Source organism: Bactrocera latifrons, unplaced genomic scaffold, assembly GCF_001853355.1.
Source record: "Bactrocera latifrons isolate USDA-ARS-PBARC rearing strain unplaced genomic scaffold, ASM185335v1 scaffold_218, whole genome shotgun sequence".
Lineage (NCBI taxonomy): Eukaryota > Metazoa > Arthropoda > Insecta > Diptera > Tephritidae > Bactrocera > Bactrocera latifrons.
The window spans coordinates 525,101-530,742 of NW_017535719.1; the positions used below are offsets into that span (position 1 = coordinate 525,101).

Sequence of the window (5,642 nt, forward strand, 5' to 3'; positions counted from 1 at the left end):
TTAATCTTGAGGACCTCCTCTATCCGTACATACCCATTTTAACCCCGAAATCGGGGTATGACACTTCTATTTTCTTGCTTGCAACCATTTTCTTATTGTAAGGGTAAATTAATTTCAACGAAAGATAAATATGGAATTATAATTATTTGTGCACTATATATATGTATAATTCATTTAAATTCAAAGAAACACTTTAAATAGTAAAATTTTTAAACTTTAAATGCAAATATCTCAAAACCAGTAACAATACTTATATACAAGTATGGTCAAAATAATAAGAACATTCCTTTATGCAGAAGTCTTGATTGAATTTTGAATGTTTTATGAAGTACACGAATGGAACTACTGGGTTATTTTATTAAATTCGATATGTTAGTACCTTTATAATGAAAAGAAAAAGCTGAATCCCCTTTTTGTAGTAGGCGTGGCAATTGACTGTTGATGACCGATTTCAAAGAGATCAAAATAATACGTACATTGTAAATTATGTTAAGATTTTCAGCAAATCGGGCGATTTATTTTAATGGTTTGCTGTTTTGGTTGTATAGCTCCATGTTTAAAACGCAATAAAAAAAATATATATATATAGATGGGTAGAAAAAAGCATTGGAGTACGGAGGAAAAGGCAATCGTATTAAGCCTCAAAAAAAAATGGCCAAAGTCTTAAGAATATCGCTAAAAAATTAGGATATTCATTGTATTTCTTGCAGAATGCCTTAAACCTCCCATGTCCGACGCTAAATATAGGCAAAATTGTACTTATGCACTTTTAACACCCGTTGTTCTCATTATTTTCGATAACGGTTTTTTTTTGTGAAGTAGGTTAAGGCGTTGTGTAAGCATATACCATATTTTGGTTCTAAAGCAAAATAAAGATCAGTTAGGGAACTTTGGTGAAAAAACCTGGTATGAGACTGCAATTTATACGTGCCACAAACTTATCTCTAGTTCCCCAAAACGAATCTCAAAAGTAATTGAAAATAATGGCACAAAATAGTTCGACACAAAACAACTATGATCACTCCAGTGTTAGACCGACCAGAGTTATTTTGTTTGAAGCGTGGCTGGCAGTGCAGAAAGTAGTTCGATACAAAAGAACTATGAACTAGGTTGGGCACGATTCCGATTACTTTGGCGGAGGGGTAAATAACTTCAAAACTTTGCACTAATAACACATTGTATCTCTCTATGTTTCACTAAATTTGTTCACTTTTTTTACTCTGTATATTTAAATATACACTCTAAGCATTGAAATAAGCTCACATTTCACATTTATTTTGTAGTTTTTCAGCTAAATTTAGTGATTTAAAAATCACTTATCAAATTTTTGGCTGAAAAGATTAGTGTTTATATTTACGAAGAAAACCAGCTTTGCCACACATTAAAAACCAATAATGAAGGATTTTTCAGCGTTTCACAGCGTTTTCTTTGTTTGTACTTTCGATTGATTCTATATATAATACATAATAAATATATGATTGTAATATAACATTTTTATATACATATTACAACCCATTCTCCTTCTGCGTTGGCGGCCTTCGGCCGAGCTCTAAAAAAATTACCCTGGTCGAACCATACCCGGGGTGACTGAAGTACTTTCGCATTGTGCTCCTTTCTGCGTTAAAAATAAAAAAATATATTGCATTTTCGTTGTAAAGTGGTTAAATTTCGGTTTTATATCTGTTAGCGATTCCCATTTATTTTTGATAAATTTGTTTATTAAATTAAATAAAGAACATATTACGGATATGCATACAGTGTCTCACAGCCAAAATGATGCAGCACTGATATGTATAGCACTTGACAAAAAAAAAAAAACAATTTCACCTCAAAAAAATGAAAAATTTAGCTATTTTGCTATTGGATATAAGCATGTATTTTCTTGTAAAACACCAAATCAACTCAAATTTAAATTTTTTCGGAAACGGTTAGCAAAAATTCACACACTTGCAGAAAATTAAAYTCACAGCGAAAGTAATGCACTGAAGTTTACGGCTTGGCGGGAATTTCCAAATGTCAGCTATTATGTAACATTAAAATAACTGAATTAGAAACAATATTTGATAGTTTTTGCATTCAAGTGTCGACATTTACACAGTGCAGATCAAAATGGGTCGTCAAACAGTTGAAGTGCGCGAATTAATTTTAAAACATTATAAAGATGGAAAGCACTGAAATTGAGCCACGGAACTTTTCAACATATCATTGAACGCTACATTCGTGAAAATCGTGTAGAAAATAAAACTAAAAAGGCCYATAATAAAATTTTTAAAGAAGTTGATTCTCGTTGGATAGTTCGGAAAATACGGGAAAACCCTGGAACTGCCCACATGTGTTACAACCGCCAGCTCAATCTCCAGATTTAAATGCTATTGAGAATCTGTGGTCAGTTTTGGAGCGAGAGATTCGAAAATATGAAATTCGAATTTAGGCTAATCTGAAAACTGCTTTGGAAACTGAGTGGAACAAAATATCCACAAACTACACAAACAAATTTGTAGAATCGGATGCCTAGGCGCTTGAAAGCTGTCATAGATAACAAAGGTTATCCTACGAAGTATTGATCAACCGAAAATTTAAGTTTTGTTAAAAAAAAATCGATTTATTTATTTAAATAAACTTGCTTATTTAGAGATTGCATCATTTTCGCTTTGAGGTAAAATTTAAGGCTGAATTCGTTTTCTGTTTTTACTAAATGAAATAAGAGTAAAATGTGAGTTTTAAAAATAATATTTAAAAAATACATCTGTCACTAATAATTGGCACTCATAAACAAACAAGTTTTGGCTTTTTATTTTTTATTAAGCATGCTCTAAAATTTCTCAGATGGCTGCATCATTTTGGCTGTGCATGGGAATTTTTGGGTAAAAAGGATTTTCAGCGAATTCCGTCCGTCATTTTCAGCACGCAAATGGTGTTCACTACGAGAGTAAAATGTGATTTTTAAAATAGAAACTTCTTAAGTAAAAAAATTAATATTCATACACCACATTTTTACATGTAAAACATTTTTTTCTATGAAATTATCAAAACTAAAAATCTGAATTTAAGCGTCAATTGTACTTAAACAAATATGAAGCGATAGAATATAACTGTTTTACATTCCTACTAAAGATTTTTCAGTAATGCGAAAAATTCAGTTAGCGTGAACGCAAGATTCGTATTCATACACTAAACGATAGTCTGCAAACTCACTATTCGTAGAAATTACCGTTAGCTAGAGCAAATATTTCAGTTCCCCGAAATAAAGACCGTATTCTTTTGTCATTTGTATTCTTTGTTTTGTTTCTTATGCATCATTTTGAATTTGATCGTCAACGAGAAAGTGTTTTTCTAAAATGGGCAGAAAAGGTTCGGAACTTCCAAATGATATTCGACAATTGGCTTTAAATTTGCATCAAAACGGCAAATCTTTACGGGAAATTGGAAAAGTAATAAACCGAAGCCATGTAACAATTCAGTATATAATTAATACATTTAAAAAGTATAAAACAGTGAAAAAAGGCGCCGAAATGAATGTAAAAACAAACTTTCACGCAGAAATGTGTCATTTTTAGTGAGAGAGGTTCTTAGAGATCCAACAATTTCGGCAGTTAAATGAATTCCAAGGCGTGACTGTAACAGCGCAGACCTTTCGTAACACTCTTCGAAAACAAAAAATAAGGAGCAGATCCGCTGCAAGAAAACCTTACATAAATGCAACGATCAGAATTAAGCGTTTAAAATTTGCCAGAATGTACAAAAATAAAGATTTTCGATTCTGGAGACGTGTGATATTCACAGATGAATCCAAATTTAATATTAAATATAGTGATGGAAGGGTAAAAATATGGCGCTAGAAAAATAAACGTCTTCATTACATAAACCTTTTGGCCACATTTAAGCACGGTGGAGGTTCCGTCATGTTCTGGGGATGTTTTGCTGCAGCTGGAGTAGGAAATCTTGTCCCCATCACAGGAATAATGAATGCCAAGAAATACATTGATATTTTAAAAGCAAATTTGAATCAAAGTGCAGATAAACTTGAATTGGGTGGTCGATATCGGTTTCAACAAGATAATGACCCCAAGCATACTGCGCTTGATACTCGTCTTTGGATCTTGTACAATTGTCCATTTTACCTAAAAACACCACCGCAAAGCCCAGATATTAACCCCATTGAAAATTTGTGGTCTATCGTTAAAAAAGGGTTGAAAAATTACAATATTAGGAATGAGAAACAACTAAAAGAAGCATTACAAAAGGAGTGGAAGAAGATATCCTCAAAACTAACGAAAAATTTGGTGAAATCAATGCAACGAAGATTGCACGCAGTTATTAAACAAAGAGGATATCCCACAAAATACTAATTTTAATTTATGTTATTGATTATATGCTTCACTTAGGGATGTATGAATACGAATTTTGCGTTTGTTAATATTATATTTTTAGTTTTTATGGAAATATTATTTACCTTTATATAAAAATGAATACATTTCGCATTCTGCTGTAATTTTTCATCCAAATCTAGTTTTTCATTTCAAAATTGGCTTGAAATTTTATWTTTTTACTGAAAAAATAGGGTGTATGAATACGAATTTTGCTGACTGTATATAAATATATATATTCTTAATATTCCCTTCTGAATCTGAATATTTTATTCTAAATCTTAGCCCATATATTCAATTGTTTAAACGGAAATTAAACAAATAGAAACTAATAATTCAATTTAATATATAGGCAACCTAAACAAACATTAGCACCTAGATATGTACTAATGCTTAGAAACCTTAAATGAAAAAACTATTTTCATTTGAAACAGCATACATACCGTCAACAGCTAGCCAAGCATCGCAAAATACATGATTACGAAAATATGACGCCTTTCAAATATAACGCTGTCGAACACATCACCAACCCAAAAACAACAAATCTATAGTACACCAAGCAAACTTCCAAAATATAGGAATTTTCATCAACATTAATAATACATTAAATCGATAAAGAAAGGGAGGAGCAAAACAATAAACTTAACGAGGCATCTCGACTGGCAAACATTTATGGTACACTAATTGTGAAATCTATTGCTATTGCCAATGGCAAATCAGTGTGGGCATATGTTATGATAACGTCATCATTCGCGATAAGGCGTCGGGTAGCTAAGTTCGAGCTAATAGCAGAAACAGTGGAGAAAGTAGAATCGTGGCTAGTGTCAGCTGATACGACCCATTTTATGGGCGCGCAATGTAAGTGCACCGTGAAAAACGCTACTCCCTTCTCTCTTTGACGTAGGATGACGTGAGAATTCACGGCATTTGGATTTTTGTCGTAGAAACGTGTCAGCTGATTGCTCTCTCACAACGCAGGGTTGCCAATATCTACATATATACTGTAGTTATTACCAACTTTAATAATTCAATCTGTTCAATATGTTTGAAATTTTCTTAAAAGATCTCAAAATAAGTGTCGAATTCTATTATTTATAAATATATAAACTATTTTTAATAGTTTAATTTCAGTTTTGATATTTTATATTGTAAAAAATTGTAATTGAATACATAAATGTGTACATAACTATATATGCGTATTTAGCAATGGCAACATTGTTCAAATGAAAACATGAAGATTATGGCTGATTTCTGCGTTTTTGTCACGTTCCCAAC

The 5,642-nt window shown here is 31.9% G+C and overlaps 1 protein-coding gene across 2 annotated transcripts in view; it reads right to left on the reverse strand.

The window, feature by feature from the left end:
- The window catches only part of LOC108968481 (wiskott-Aldrich syndrome protein family member 3), a 99,174-nt gene extending 94,183 nt beyond the window's left edge, over window positions 1-4,991 (reverse strand). For both annotated transcript variants that reach the window (XM_018932539.1, XM_018932540.1), the window contains exon 1: window positions 4,811-4,991. The gene's annotated coding sequence lies outside the window, so the exon portion shown is untranslated. The remainder of the gene's footprint in view (window positions 1-4,810) is intronic.
- Window positions 4,992-5,642: the final 651 nt, after the last annotated feature.